This window comes from Miniopterus natalensis, unplaced genomic scaffold (genome assembly GCF_054644295.1).
Source record: "Miniopterus natalensis isolate mMinNat1 unplaced genomic scaffold, mMinNat1.hap1 Scaffold_60, whole genome shotgun sequence".
Lineage (NCBI taxonomy): Eukaryota > Metazoa > Chordata > Mammalia > Chiroptera > Miniopteridae > Miniopterus > Miniopterus natalensis.
The window spans coordinates 37862-53894 of NW_028269992.1; the positions used below are offsets into that span (position 1 = coordinate 37862).

A 16033-nucleotide genomic window follows, 5' to 3' on the forward strand; every position below is an offset into this window, starting at 1 on the left:
TTCCTGGGGCCACAGCGGCTCACCCACATCTCCCTGGGAGCAGGGGAGCACATCTGCAGCTCACCCATCACTGTCCTGGGGCCACAGCGGCTCCCCACATCTCCCTGGGAGCAGGGGAGCACATCTGCAGCTCACCCATCACTGTCCTGGGGCCACAGCAGCTCACCTACATCTCCCAGGGACCAGGGGGACACATCTGCAGCTCACCCACACAGCTCCTCTGTGCCTGGGGCCACAGTGGCTCCCCACACCCAGGCTGTCGCAAACAAGGCCCTGTCACTCTCCTCAGAGAATGGCAGGATGGGAATTCGTTTTTCGTGCATGATAATGAATATATTTGAAATATATTAGAATTCATTTAGATCCTCACTCCCACCCCTTAGGAAACAGAAACTGCTAAGGCTGTTTTCCCAACAATACTCGAAGTGCCACTGTGGGAGGGGCTGGGGTTGGTGAGGGAGGGCTCTTGGGGATGCTGGTTGGTTCATTGCAGTGTTGAGTGTAACTTGATTTCCCATTGTTTTCCTGTTGAGTCAGGAACCTAGGGGTGGAAGTTGTCTTTTGCTGAATATGAACAGAAATGGTTGCATATACTGCATGGGGGCCAAAATGTTTAGGAGTTTTAAGGACTGAACATGTTTTTCTCAAGTTAGCCTTCCCTTTCCTTACTCCAGCAGTGTTGGGACTCACTGGGAAATTGTCTTTTCTTTATTTTTTTAAATCCTTGCCCAAGGACATGCTTAGAGAAAGCGGGGGGGGGGGGGGGGCGCAGGGACCACACGGGACCATTGACACGAGATCGCAACGACAATCAGCCACCCTCCGTATATGCCTTCACTGGGGATCTAACCTCGAATCCAGGCACGAACCCCGACTGGGAGTCCAACTGGCAGCCTTTCTGTGCCCAGGACGACTCTCAACTGACTGAGCCGCTCGGGCCGGGCAAGGGAACTTTTATTTTCTTTAAAGCGGAGTCATTCCAGTACGATGAACTGACGTGCTGTGCCCCATTTCAGACTCATTTGGCTACTTTGTAAAAGGGACTGTAATTTCTAACAGGGGAAATGCATCTTGGTCTGAACCTGAGAGATGATTTGCCTGCCGTCTACTGTCAGGACTGGGAAGAAACTTGGATGCTGGCCGTAGAAGTGGGGACAGTGCGAGCGCCCCACGGCTGGCACGTGGAAAACTGGACAAACACCCCGAGAGTGTCTCATTACCAAGAGCAGGACTGGCTGCGTAATTGCGGGGCCCAGTGCAAATGAAATGATGCCTCGTGTAAAAACCATCAAGGATTTCGAGGCGATCACGGTAAAGCACCGCACCACGCGCAGGCTCTGCTGAGCGTGGGGCCCTGAGCGAGTGACTGCATGGGTCTCATCCCATGAACCCGGCCCTGCGACAGCCAGTTTCTGTCCTCGTGGGGACAGGGGGCAAGGAGGAGACAAGAGCCCATGCTAAACCCTGACCTTCATACAGCCCATGAGCCCAGGGAAGGTGCTCAGTTGGGGTGAAATGAAGTGAAAATGGACCCCATTTATTTTGCTCATCCCACCAGATGGATTAGAAGAGTGGAGCAGGGCCAACAGCATCGGCAGCTGTGTCTTGAAAACATGTTTGGAGACATGTTTTCTCACTCAAGGTGTAAAGATGGCTTTACTGTTTCCCGTCCAGGGTGCTATCGGCTCGGAGAGCTCGCTACTGAGAACTGTGCATTTGATGAGCCCGTCAGCGCCAGGGGAGGGAAGGGAAGATGCAGGGTTCCTGCCTCCTCCACAAAACAAGAAACAAAAGCCTCGATTAGCATTTGCCCAGATGTTGAGACCTCTGGCTGCAGCTGGCTTCTGCCTGGCCCAGCCGCTGGGGTGCCCTTGCTCGTGGCTTGCTGTCCCTTGCTTGCTGTGTCCCTGTCACACACACACAGACGCGGTGGCCTCCAAGGTCCCAACTCCTCTGCCTCAGGCCCCTGCCCACCCCACACTCTCTGTGGAAAATGACCCCTTTGGGGCCGAGGTCCCTGGGAAATGGCTTGTTTTCCTCAGGGAAGAATGTGGAAGAGTCCTGTTGGGCTGCTTGGTTTTGTTTTGCTTTAGTTGTGGTAAAAGAAAGACACATAACATAAAATTTACCATTTCTGAGAGCACAGTTCGGTCGCGTTAGCTGTATTGCTATCGTTGGGCAGCGGATCACTGGCGCTTTTCCACACTTGTTGGGCTTCCAAGCTCCAGCACCACAACCCGCAGGCACGGGACTCCAGATACCCGAGAAGGAGGCAGGGCATGGAGGCAGGCGCAGGTGGGGGGGGGTGTTGGGGCAGGAGGGAGCCGGGGGCAGGGCCATGGGTCAGATGGAGAAAGCTGCTCCCACTGTATCACGTTTCCCTGTTTTCCAGTCTCCTCATCTCTCTTTCCTCTCATTCTGCTGAAATTATTATTACAGTTATTTTTAAAAATTGGTAAGTGCCAGTTATGACACTGACATGATGGGCTGGAGAGCGCCTGCCTGGTGTTGGAGAGAGAAATAGCCCGACCATCATCTCGCGTGTGCCCACACCTGGCGCCTACCCCTGCTCTCAGTGTTTCCCTGACTTTCTAAGGGTTTGGCGGGGTGTCCTGGCCGTGCCTCTAGCCCAGGTTCCTCACTGGCCCTGATGCGGCGGGTTCTGGGTGTTTCCCGAGCAGAGTGAAAGCAGCCAGCTCCCTGCCCGCAGCTGAGACAGGCACCTGCACGGATGCGCCCGGGCCAAGGCTCCGCCGCTGCTTTCTCCTCCCGCTGGCCCCTGGAAACTCACCCAGCAGCCCTGCACGCTGGCACTTAGACCCTAGTGGGAGATTTAGGAGGTGGAGTCTCCTTTCTCTCGCCCTGCACAGTGGCCCCTCTGCTGCTCGGGGCGCCCCTCCGCTGCTCCCGGCAGCCTCCTCTGGGGGCCCTGTCATCTGCTTGGCGGTAATTGTGCCGTCCCCCAGGGTGCTCCCCCTTTCCCCTCTTGGGGTCACCATATTTCCCCCGTGTCCCACGCTCACGTGACTTCCCCTAATCTCATCAGCCTCCTTCCCCCAGATCTGGTACCGTGCTGATTAGCTTCCGAGCGCCCGGGTCTCACAGCAGCGGAGTCTGCCCAGCATGTTCCGTAGGAGCAGCGGTGGCCGTGGCTTCAAGCAAGTCTTCGGTGGACACTGTTAAAAATAAGCCTCGAGATGCACTGTGGCTTCTGGGCCTGTGTCCCGCCACTCAGCCCTGGAACAACTCAGGCCTTTCCAGGGAGAACTGGCAAAATCCAGACAGACTCTGTGGTTCGGTTACAGTCGGTGTGAACAGCCCGGCGGTGTGGCCAGCTGGTTAGAGCGCCAGCCCCGTAGGACAGCAAAAGCGACGCTGATGTGGGTCCTCTGTCAGCAGGGAAGCAGGGAGGGGGCGGCGGAGGGGCTCGGCTGCTCCCACTTCACCACGTGTCCCCAAAAGAGTTTTCGGGAGCCTCACTTTAGGGGTGCAAGAGAGCCTGGCCTGGTTTTTGGTTTTGCTTGCTCGTTGGGGGGACGGGGCTACTTTCTCTCCATGAGTGCCTGGGATGTGGGGAGGCCAGAAGATGGCCCTCAGAGGGAAAGGGAGAGGGGTTAGAGCTACACGCAAAACGCCAGATCCCGGGCGGAGGAGGCCAGAGTGCGGGCCTGCCGGGGCTGACCCGCGACAACGCAGCGCGCGCCTCCCTTCTCCGACTTTCCATTCTGGGAAAACACTTTCCAGCTCTGCCACTTGGTTCAGCCCCACCATCCAGCCGCACTCATCGCTCCTTCGCTCTCACGTGGCCCCCGGACAGCCCGGCCTCTCCACAGAGAGGCAGTTTTGATGGCGGGACAGAGTGGGAAGGGGCCGGGCTCCGTGTCCTGACCAGGCCGGTGGCCCGCGCGCCCGGGCATCTGCGGCGGGCGAGGCATGAGTGCGCCATCGGCACCGGCCATGTCCTGCCGCCCAGGTGGCTCGGCCGGCCCCAACAGAGGGACGGTTTTGCATTTGGGATCAGTACAACCACGGAGGATTTTTCCCCTTAGGATATGCAATGTTTAGGTTTAGGCTGCCTGAGCTGAAGCGTTGCAGCCACCCTCCCACCCCCTCCCACGCGTTCTCATTGTCTGTGACACGGACACGGGTGGTGTCGTGGGGGGCTCACTCGCCAGGAGGTGATTCTCCTCTTTCTGATGTGCTTCCCATCAGAAAGAGTCACCAAATTAAACATCTGTCTTTTTCTTTGCTTTCCTATTTTTACCCCAAGGGGTTGGCTTCCCAGAGGATTAGAACAAAATGTGAACTAGGAGCCCATTTAATTTTAAGGTCGGTCTTGGGCCTCAAGGTCTGGATCCTAATTGTGCTCAAGGACTAACCCAAGGGACTGGATGAGTCAGTGGAGAATGCTGCAGCTTCAGTATGTTTGCGAAACGTTGCAGTTTCTGTAAGTTTGTGAAACGTTACAGTTTTAGTGAATTTGTGAAACGTTACAGTTTTAGTAAATTTGTGAAATGTTACAGTTTCAGTCATTTTCTGAAGTGTTGCAGTGTTAGTAAGTTTGTTGACCTCACTAATAAATTACTTTAGGAAACTCCTTGCTTGATTCCCACTCGGACAAGACCAGCCTCAGAGACTTAGCAATTTTTCACAATCATTTTTGGGAAGGCAAAGGGTTGAACGATGCACTTTTGACAGGGTCGGATTTTGCTTGTGTTTTCCTGTGTGGGAGTCCCGGTGCAGCTTCGAGATGCTCCCATCTAGTTAAGAAGGGGCTCTATGACCAAAGTGTCTGCATTCACTCCTTCCTTCAGGGAATGCTTGTTGAGCACTTACTATGTCCTGGGTGCTGTTCTCCATCAGTGATCAGGATGAATGAAAATCTCTGCCTCGTAGAGCTTATACTCCACTGGGAAGACAGACAATAAACAACAAAAGTAATAAACTAAAAATATGGCGTGGGAAAGGAAAGGAGAGTGGGGTAAGGGATTGCAATCCCAGGGTAAGGTTGGAGAATTGAAGAGAAGAAAGTGAAATTGTTATCTCAATTTTTTTGTTTTTGTGTTTGTTCATTTATTTTGTTCTTTAGATTCCACAATTAAGTGAGATCGTACGGCCTTTTCTGTCTCTGCCTGACTTAATTCTGTTAGCATAATGCCTCCTAGGCATCACAGGTACATGTAAGCACCAGGGATGGCTCAGAAGTGAACACGACCATCAGCAAGTGGATGGATAAACCACGTGTGGGCCACACATACAGTGGAATATTATTCAGCCTTCAAAAGGAATGAAGTACAGACACACGCCACAGGATGGGTGGGCCTCAAAACCATTATGCTAGGTGTAAAAAAACGAGATAAAAGGTCACATGTTGTGTGATTGCATTTGTATGAAATGTCAGAGTGGGTAAACCCATAGAGACAGGAAGCAGGCTGGTGGCCAACAGGGGCTGGGGGCAAGGAGTGGGGCGTAGCTGCTTAGTGGGTACAGGGCTTTACTTTGGGCGATAATTGTGTTTTGGAACTAGATAGAGGCGGAAGTTGCACGATGTGACTGCCACTGAATTGTTCCCTTTCAAATGGTTACTATTATGTCATGTGAATTTCACCCCAGCTAAACAAATAAAAGATGTGAGTGCTGATGGGTCAAACACAAAATAGGTGGGACTGATGACAAGCAGATCTGCCAGCCCTGATCCGGCCTGCTGGAGGGGGTGCTGGGAAGGAGGGAGGCAGAGAGGGTGAGCCCGGGACGGAGGTGGGGAGGAGGGGCAGTGGCTGGCCAGCCAGGTCTGCCTTCGCAGCTTTCTGAACGCCCTGCCCTGCCGTCTGCCAGCGCCTGGGTTACACCGTTATTTCCTTCCTGTCTGGGCTAAGCTGCCCAGTGCTCCATGAGCTGCACTGGCCTGAATAGCTTGGGGAGTTCACAACTAGGGTGACAGGAGCCCCAGCTCAAGTCCCAGGAGCCCCCCCCCCTTGCTGTGGCTCCCAGCCGCAGTTCTAGAGCAGGGAGAATCCTTCACCTGCCAGCTGACCCCTTGCCCTGGGCATCTGAGGGGCACAGACCGGGGACCAGCAGGCCTGGTGCTGAGAGGGAGGGCTCCTGCCAAGATGAGAGTGGGGAGACTGTGAGGCTGGGGCAACTTTCCTTCAGTTAATTCCTCTTTGGCCCTGGCCCCCTCCTTTAAAACCAGACCCATTTCTGGTTTCCCTGTAGAGCGTGGGGCCTTCCCCAGGTCGCAATGCAAAGACCTTTCACTGGAGGACCAGCTGTGTGCCAGGCCCTGTACCAGGCCCCTGGCGGCATGCGAAGGTGAGAACCGGGATCTTGCCCTGCCTTGAGGGTTTGGGAACTGGACTCTTGATAGGAGCTCAGGGACACTTCTGAGCCTTTCCTGGGGTCAAGGAGTCCTCCACTCACCCCCACTGTCCATCCACCCGTTTCCCCCCCCAGGCTTACATTTTGCAGGTGCCTAGATGCAAAGGCATCCAAGCCGCTTGGGGGGAGGGGGCCTCACCGCCTCACCACTGAGGACGGGAGTCATTTCCAGAATTCCCTACTCCGCTGAGCAGAGGCTGGATTTCACTGAGGCACAGGCAGGACACCAAGGGGAGTTGTCTCCAGGTCACACCCTCCCTGCTGGCCAGGGCTCCCAGCACCTCTGCCTGGACGTGGACCAGGGGACCCAGAGGGCTCAGCCCGCAGACAGAGCCCGATCCAGCTGGGATCGGGCGAGCACCCACCCTGGCTTCACTCCACAGGCGGGGCCTGAGGCTCCGAGAGCGCCCACTGGCGGCTGCAGTTCAGGACTTGGGCTCAGAGCTGACAGGGCCGGGAGGGCAGCGGAGGGTAGGGGGCCCCGCGTCTGCCGGGCCTAGCAGTATGGCCACGGGGACAGATTCCCAGCTCTGGGGCCAGCCAAGGAAGGGAAGGTAGACGGAGCTGCCTCAGGCCGGCCGCTGGCTCACCGGCCCCACGCGCTCAGCAGGCCCCGAGGCTTCCAGGCCGAGGCCGCTACCTGGGGGTTCCGCGCTCCCCGAGGTGCCCGGACCCGTGGGCCCGAGCGCGGGTGGCGGCCCCGTGTCCCTGAGCGCGGGCTCCCGTGCAGGCGCCCCTGGGGGTCGGTGAACCCGGGGCTCCCTCGGGGCGTTGTTTGGACCCCCGCGCGAACTTAGGCGCTTCCAGTGGGTTTTGCGTGCCTCCCTCTTGGGGACCCCACCCTCTCCCCAGCTATGGAAGAGGCCCCGAGGCGGCCTGGACGGAAGCTGCCATCGCCGGGCGCACAGGCTGCCGGGGGCCTGGCCCCGCGGACTCGGCCTCCGCCCGCGGCTCCGGGACGCCAGGGGCCGAGGGGACAGCGGTGCGCAGGGGGCGAGGGCGCCCGGCAAGCCCGTCCCCGGGGCAGCCCCCGCCCCCGAGGCCCCCAAAGCAGACGCGGCCTTCAAACCCTGCGCCCAGTTGGGCGGTCGGTCAGCGCGCCGCGTGCGGGGCTGCAGCCTGGAGGCCGGCGGGTCTGCGGGGCCCGGGGGGAGCTGAAGCCCCGGGTGCCCGGGGGGGGAGCGTGCGCTCCGGCTGCGCGCCTGCCGCGTCCTCGCCGGTCCGAGCCCACCCGGCGGGTGTCGGCCTGGGCCCCGCGGGCACCGAGGCTCCCGGCTCCTCCCGACGACCGCGCGGGTTTGCGCTGCCCCCGCGGGGACGCGGCCCGGGCGGTGGGCGGCCTCTGTCCCGCACCAAGGACGGTCCCCCGGCGCCGCCACCCTGAGGACGGTCCCCGCGGCGCCGCCACCCCGAGGACGGTCCCCCGGCGCCGCCACCCCGAGGACGGTCCCCGCGGCGCCGCCACCCCGAGGACGGTCCCCACCCCCCCGGCGCCGCCACCCTGAGGACGGTCCCCGCGGCGCCGCCACCCCGAGGACGGTCCCCCCCCCCCCCCCCCCGGCGCCGCCACCCTGAGGGGCCTCCGCTCCCCTGCCCACCCCCCGCCCAGACCCGGCGCTGGGAACAGACAGGTCCGGACGCCCAGGGGGAGCAGCAGCAGGAGCATCGCCCAGGGTGGCGGGTCCTGGGGGCGACTAAGCCAGAGCCTGGGCACCCCGGGGTGCAGAGGGACGGGGTGAGGGCGGGGCGATGTCCAGACTCCAGGGTGCAACCTTGCCGCCCCCATGCCCTGGCTGTGCCAGGGAGCAAGTCCCGCACTCTTTCCACGCCTCAGTTTCTCGCCTGCAAAGTGGAATAGTAGGAGCCCCTCCCTCAAAGCGGCACCGCGGGCGCGGGTCCGTTAGCAACGCCCGGGCTCCCGCCTTCAGTCACTGGGCGCCTCCCCTCGGGTAACTCAGAGACTGAACTGCCCCAGGCTCCGCCCCAGCTGCCCCCCGCCCCCAGCCCTGCGCCGGTTCTACCGCAGCGCCCCCCCCCCCCCCCCCGCCTTTAACTGCCGGGGATCCACTGGCCCCACAGCAAGAGGCCTCCCCCGAGAGAGAGCTGGGGCTGGGGGTGAGTGAGGGGTGGTCCCCGTCTCCACCCGGCCTCGCCCAGCCGCCACCCCGACGGGAGGGGCTTAGCCCCGGGGCCTCCCGGCCTGCAGACCGCCTGTCTCCCGGGGGGGGGGGGGGGGGGGGCAGGATTCAGCGCAGCCCCCACCCCGACGGGAGGGGCTTAGCCCCGGGGCCTCGCGGCCCGCAGACCGCCTGTCTCACGGGGGGGGGGGGGGGGGGACAGGATTCAGCGCAGCAGCCACCTGGGAACCGCCAGGCCTGACTCTGGCCTCCCCTACAGATGTGGGGACAGTGGCTGAGGGGACCTGCCATCAGCAAGGTGTCAAAGGCCCCAGGGTCCCTACTCATAACTGCGGGGTGGGGCCTTGGCCCAGGGTCTAATAAAGAGGGGCTTCACCTGAGGCGGAGCGCAGGGGGGGGACTCCTTTCCTCACATGACCTGGGGCAGCGAGGTGCGCACTGTAGGGGGTTCAGAGATTGCTGGGGGCTCTGCCCTAAAGGGAGGCGGGCACTGTCCCTCCAGCCGGGGAAGGCTAGAGCTCCTCAGGCGTGTCAGGCCGGGAATGAGGAAGGTCCTGCTGTGCGGCTCGCCCCGGCCCAGACGTCACTTGAAACCCAGGTTTCCCGCTGCCACATGGGCCTCATGACGGCGACATCACCAGGTCTCAGCCGAGGGTCTGCTCAGCCCCTACAGGCGCCGCCTGTCCCTGAGATGCGGGGTTCCCGCTCCAGCGCCCCAGGGACGCTGGCCCCCCTCCAGAATCGCACCCAGGGACCCTCATTTCTCTGGGCCTTCTGCCCAGGGAGGGCGTGAGGAGCCCAAGGGCAGTGCCCCAGGTGCAGAGCTGTGGGGAGGCTCTGTCCTCAGCCTCCAGGCGGCCCAGCTCTGGGAGCCTGAGGGGGTGGAGAGTTTGGGGATAATCTTGCAGACCTTGGGGCTAGTGAAATAAGCCCCACCTGGGGCTGGGAGCTGGAGGCCCAGGGCTATGGTGGGGGGGGGGTAGCTGAAGCCCAGCTCAGGAGAAAGCCTCAGGTACTGACGCTCCCAGGGAGGGGCTTCACCAAGCTGGTGTCCTGCAGCCCCCCCCCCCGCCCCCCGTTTCTCCATGCCTTTTCGCTTCCCCTTTCTCAGTGCGGGGCCTCTGCGATTGAAGACCCTCGGCTGTGAAGTTGTAGTATTTGCAGGGGGCTCCTCCACACCCCCCAGAAGACCAGCCGCTGGCCTGTGCCCTCCACCCTGCCCCCGCCAGTTTTGGGCCACCCTTGATGGGAGCCACTTGCCTTGGGAGGCCCAGGGGGCTCGTGTGCGCCAGTGGGTGCCTTTTAGGCGTCGGAGGACACTGCTCAGTCTCTTCTGGCCCAGATCCCTGGCTGGGCCCAGGCGAGGGAAGGGTCGGGCCGGCCGGACTCCGGGGAGGGCTGGGAGCCTGGCTGGATCCAGCCCACCTTCCTTGGAGGCCCTTGTCTCTCCGGGCTGGCGGCTGGTCGTCCTGGGAGAGCTTGATGAGGGGCGGGGGTGTCATTTTTTTGCTTCTCCTAAAGGCGCCTCTGCACACACTCCAGGTGCAGCCGGAGCCCGCACCCGCGGAGCCCAGCGCCGGGGAAGGGGGCAGTGACTTCACCCTCTACCCCGCCCCTCTGAGTCCCAGTCTCTTCTGTCCCAGTGCGTCTGCCACTGGGGCGGGACCCAGTTTTGGAGCCTTAGCAAGTTTTGCCTCAAGTGGGATTTCAGAAGAAAACTGTCGGATCCTGCCCTCTCTCTTCTGGGATCCCTTGGTGAGCCCTCACCCCGCCTCCCCAGCCACTGGGCCTTTCCAAGGCTTGCAAGGCCCACAGCACCCAGTCCCTGGGTGCCCACGGTTTTGTCGGGTGACACGACCTTACCTGCTGGGGGACCCCGCGGCACCTGCGGGATGGAGCCACCCTCAATCCTGCACCAGGGGAGTCCCAGCGGCCCTGGCTCAGGCCCATCTCAAGGAATGGGGCTCGAACCAGAAAACCCCTCTGCACCCCCAGGTGTCCCAGGTGCAGGGAACTTCCGCTGGTGGACCCCGAAGGTGCCAGAGAAGAGGACAGAGAAGAGGGCCCCAGGCTGGGAAGGGCCACCCCGCTGGCTGAGCTTCCAAGGGCCCTCCAGCTGCCCTGGGGCTGCGGCTCGTCTGCCCTCCTTGGCCGCAGCTTTTTAGTTTCTAGCCAGAGCCTCTTACGGGCCATTCGCGTCTGTACGGCAGCTCCGGCCGCGGTGGGGGCTGAAGGCGGAGGCGGCCTGCGGAACGAGCCTTGGAGGGTCTGGCTGCGCCGCGGCCCCAGCGCCCGACACGTCGCTGTTCACGGCCAGGGCCGGCGCGGGGGAGGGCCTGCGTGCGGGGCGGGGCGTGAAGGGTGAGAGCGCCCGCGTACACTCCAGTCCGGGCCGGCGGGTCCACGGCGGCCTGGGCGGGGCGCGGGCTGGCCGGCCTCGGCGGAGGGAAATTAAAACCCCGCAGCGCCGAGCCCCTGGGCCCAGCCAAGGCGCAGCCCTCACCCGCAGGCCGAAGGCCCCCAGCGGGGCGCGACAGTCCCACTTTCAGCAAACTCAGTCCCCAAGCAAAGGGGAAGGAGCTCCGGATTCGACGACAGAAAATACAACAGGGAGACAATGAGAAAGCGCGACGGAGGGAGGCGTGGCGGGACTCGGAGAACTGGGGAGCAGCCCCCTCGCCCCCAAATCCCGCCCCCAGGGACAGAATCCCGCCCCTCGGGACAGAATCCCGCCCCTCGCTCGCACCCGCCCCTTCTCCCACCCGCGCGGCTGGAAAACACCCGACTTTCTTTCACTTTTAGGGTTAGGGCCAGGGCCAGGGTTAGGGGCTAGGCGCTAGGGGCTAGGGTTAGGGGTTAGGGTTAGGGTTAGGGGTTAGGGTTAGGGGTCAGGGTTAGGGGTTAGGGGTTAGGGTTAGGGTTAGGGGTTAGGGTTAGGGTTAAAGGATAGGGCTAGGGTTAGGATTAGGGTTAAGGTTGGGGCTGGGTTAAGTTTAAGGCTAGGGCTTTGGTTAGGGTTAGGGTTACATTTAGGGGGAGGGTTAGAGTTAGGGCTCGGAGTATGGTTAGGGCTAGTGTTAGGGTTAGGTTTGTGGTTATCATTAGGGTTAGTGCTGGGGTTAGGGCTATGACTAGGGTAAGGGTTAGGGATTGGGTTGTGGCTAGGTTTAGGTCCAGCGTTAGGGTTAGAGTTAGGGTTTGGGCTAAGGTTAGGGTTAGGTTTACGTCTAGAGGTAAGTCTAGGTTTAGGGATAGTGTTTAGGCTAATGTTAGGTTTAGTGTTAGGATGAAAGTTTGCTTTAGGTTTTGTGTTAGGGTTCCATGTCAGGGTCCGTTAGCAGCTGATGGTTACCGTAATAGCTGCCTATTGGCGTTTGTTTCTAATCATTAGGTTGGCCTGCTAGGACAAGCTGTCCTTGTGGAGGGTCTCTAATGCAAGCCAATGCCAGACACTGTTTGTGAGTGGCCTTGAGTAACCTGTTTAAAGCTATCAGCAGCCCACAGCTTGAGGTCCCCTCTGTTGGAGCTGAGTGTGTTAGAACAGGTCTGAGATGCACACCAAAGTCTGCTTTTGCAAGCCCCTGTCCAGAAGCAGGTCAGGCAAAGACTCAAAGCACTCTGAGGTCTGCCTCTGCCTGCAGGCTGATTAATCTGATTCTCTTAATGAGCCTCAGGCTGTAGAAACTCCAGGGGGGTAGGGCAAGAGGTTTTCTTGCAGGGTGGGGCAATGGCCTTTTCCTCAGGCAAAAGCTGCTGGGGAGGCAAATGTCTGCCTCTGCAGTCTGGGGGAATGACTCGGCCCTAGAGTCCAGAGGCCTGCCCTTTGAGCTCCATGTCCAGGGCCCTCAGCCCTAGGTTCTCACACAGCTCCAGTCCACTCTGCCCTCCCTCTGCTGGAGCCCAAGGTGAGTGGCTGCACACGAAACTTTGTGTGTTGGCTGTTTAGGAGGGGGCCTGCATTTCCAGCCATCTCTCCCTGGCAGATAGAAACCCGGGTGCTTTTCAGGGCCAGATGTTATGTGGGCACCTGTCTCAGGTCTGGTGCTCTGGGCTGGGGAGCCCTGTCAGGGGTTTAGGCCCCAGAGTCCTCAGTGGGAACCCCCACAGCTGAGATCTCCCTCTGGACCTTCAGCTGCTGCCTGTGGGAGCCCAGCCAGCCTTCTGGTGCCTCCGCACTTCCTACACATCTCTATGCGATCTCCCCTTTTCCTCCTTGGTTATGGGGGTGCTGTCCAGCTTGTCTTCAGTTGCAGTTGGTTATTCAGGATGGTTTTTCTGTAGTTTAGTTGTCATTCCAGTTTGGTCCTGGGAGAGCGGCAGGGTAGCTTCCACTCAGTCCTCCCCCACCCTTAATCTGCCCAGGTTAGTGTTCTCATGTCTTTTGTCAAAATAAAATATGCACATGAAACAAAGTAGGACAGTGAGGAAAGAGCAGAAAATGAAAGGACGCAGTGCCAGCCCTGCACTCCCCACTGCAGTGCCCCTGAGGACCTGCCAGCTCCTGCCCTGCAGCAGAGGGTGGAGATTCTGAGACCCGTCTCTCCCCACTCTCACCCCACAGTAGAAACATCATTATCTTGCTTTATTTCCTAGGGGTCATTGCCGTCATCAGTCCCTTTAAAGAATGTGCACTGCGATAGGTGTATCTGTATTGTCCTCAGTACAATAGCATCCTGAGACCTCCTACCTCTTCAGGAAGGCGCCTGGGCTATGACTGCGGCCCCTCCCCCACATTTCTGAGTCTTCTGTGGTTGCAGACATGCTTTCTTGGGTTTTCTAATTGTCTTCCTTTTCTTCTCCCATTGCCTGCTTTTCTTCACATCCTTTAGTCGTTCTAGTGTTTGAAGTGTCCCCAGTGAAGACTTGCTGCTTGCAGCCCTCCTCCCTGTCCCCATCCCAGGGGTGTGTCCCCGAGCCAGGGGTGTGGAAATCCTCCCGACAGCCCCTGCAGTAGCTTCCCTGGGTCGGCTCCAGGGTGTCCCGAGTCACAGGTCTCGCTCTCTCTGTCCCGACACATGTCTTATGTTCGAGACCATCTTCAGCTAATTTTCAGTAAAGGGTGAGTGAAAAATAAATTTCCTGACAAGTTGTTCTCAGGTGTCTTTTTCTGCCCTCACATTGGACTAATGATTTGACAGGGACAGAATTCAGAGTTTAAAGTACTTTTCCCACTAGAAACCTGAAGGCCTCGTATCATTGCAACAACCAGGGTCCTTGATAAGTCACAAGTCGCTCGGACGTTTCTTTCTCTGCAGGTCAGCTGCGATTCCTTTATTGGAGCTTTTGAAGAGATTAAAGCTAGGCAGGTAGCATTGGTTACTAACATCACGTCATTGGCAGGTACTGTTCATCATAATTTAGTATCTGTATACTGAGTTGTGCGTTTCACCTTCTTTGCCTGTATATATGTATTTTATTATGATTTTCTTGATTTCACAGAGAGGAAGAGTAAGGGAGGGAGGGAGGGAGAGAAATAGAAAAACATCAATGACGAGAGAAAGTCACTGATGGGCTGCCTCCTGCGCACCCCCTACTGGGGATCGAGTCAGAAACCCAGCATGTGCCCTGACCAGGCATGGAACTGGGACCTCCTGGTTCATAGGCTGACACTCAACCACTGAGTCACCCCGCCTGAGCTGTTACCGTATATTTTGAGCCCTTTACCCAATTCTCCCTCCCCCACCCCCTTCTCCCTGTAACCACCATTCTGGGATCTGGATCTATGAGTTGGATTTTTTGTCAGTTCATTGGTTACTCTTTTTGTTTTACAGTCCATCCACCGTGAATGGCTAAGCTGAAAAGGAGGGTTTTGTTTTGATTTTTAGTCCTAGGTAAGAGACCTTTTAATTCACCTTGGTGCTAAGCTTTTGAGTTAAAGTAAGACATCAAGGTCTCCTTTAAGCTCTGGGCATTTTTTTTGGTCATCTGACTCGATAGTCTCTTTGAAAACTTCTTCCCTCCGTGTTCTCAGGTCTCTCTCTTGAGCACAGATGTTATGTGGATGCTGGAAATCCTGGAGCAATCTTCCAAAATGGTCACCATGTTTCTTACGTCTTCTTTTCTTTGTTATTGAACATGCTTTTGAGGGTGTTTCTTAAACTATGTCTTCCACATATTACTTAATGTAGAATACAAATAATTTGGACTAGAAATCCATGTTTTTCTAAATACTCTGTATAAAACATTCAAAAAGTGTACATCACCTTTGCTCTTACTTAAGGCAAGACAAAACTCAGTCCAACACTAAAAATAGACATTTCTCAAAAGATCTTAAAGGAGTTAGTACAAATGTAGGTTGTTTCACAGAGAAATACATGGTTTTCATCCCTTCAGAGTGAGTTTCCATCCTGGACTTAACAGGCATTTAAGATTGTGAAGAATGCTGATATCTTCTGGGCAGTTGTGTCATATGACGGCTTCTCACTGAGGAAGATGTTCCAACATTCATTATTGGCATAACATCTCTGTTGGTAGTTTTGAGTGAGCTTAAAACTTTGCAGAAATCCCTCTTCATACAAATTACTTTCACCATGTTCCATCCAGGTGTCCACAGTGAACTAATACTTGAACCTCTAAACCTACACTGTTTCAATATTGATTTGCTCTTCCCATTACAAAGGCATTACTTGCATGTTATGTATTGTTAAAGATAAGAATTATTTTGAGGATGTTTCAATCTTACAAATCTCTGTTTTTCAAGATACTCTAAAAATATGTCATTGAAGGTTGTACATCACCATTGAGAGAGGGTAAACAATGCAAGACAAAACTCATTCCACCAGTAAATAAATACTTTTCTCAAAAGACTTTGAAGGAGCAAGCACCAATGTAGTGACTGATGTTCTTGCAAAGAGAAATACATGCATTTCATCCCTTTGGAGTCAGTTTCCATCCTGGAATTAAGACACATTTTGTATTGTACAGAATGATGATATCTTTTGGAGCGTTGTGTCATATAACAGCCTCTCATCAAGGAGCTTGTTGCAATATTTATTATTTGGATTACTTCTGTGTTGGTAGTTTTGGGAGTGCTTACAACTTTGCCCAAACCCCGCTTGGTATGAATTAATTTCACAGCGCTTATTCCAAGTGTCCAGAAAGAGCTGCTGCTTGAAATCCTAAACTGGTTTGTTCATTTCATTAGTTAGGCATTGGTTTCCTGTTATGTCTTGTAAAATACAAGCACTATTTCTAGGATCATTCAATCTTTGAGTAAATACACAAGGGAAGTCCTTTGCAGAATGCTCCTCTCCTCTGTGATGTGTTATAAGGTGATGGTCTTTAATAACTTTGCCCGTTTCCCGTGCTTCACTCACTTTGTAGCAGTTTCAGTTTTAAACATGATGATGCTCTAAATGCAGTGTTTCACACATGTAGAGTAGAAATGTTATACCTGTTTTAGGCAACTGAAAGTGAATTGAAACACTGAAACCCTATTGTTCTTCACAGTCTTTCTTATGAGCTTGTGCACGGGTACGGGTTTCATCAATCTTACCCTTGCACAGGGTCTGGCTGAC

At 56.9% G+C, this 16033-nt stretch overlaps 1 long non-coding RNA gene across 1 annotated transcript in view; it reads left to right on the forward strand.

Annotated features, from left to right (window-relative positions):
- LOC148090299 (uncharacterized) overlaps positions 1–5118 on the forward strand; it is a 37761-nt gene extending 32643 nt beyond the window's left edge. Inside the window, exon 3 of the long non-coding RNA XR_015713881.1 lies at positions 5090–5118. This is a non-coding gene — a long non-coding RNA (uncharacterized LOC148090299). The remainder of the gene's footprint in view (positions 1–5089) is intronic.
- The last annotated feature ends 10915 nt before the right edge of the window (positions 5119–16033 follow it).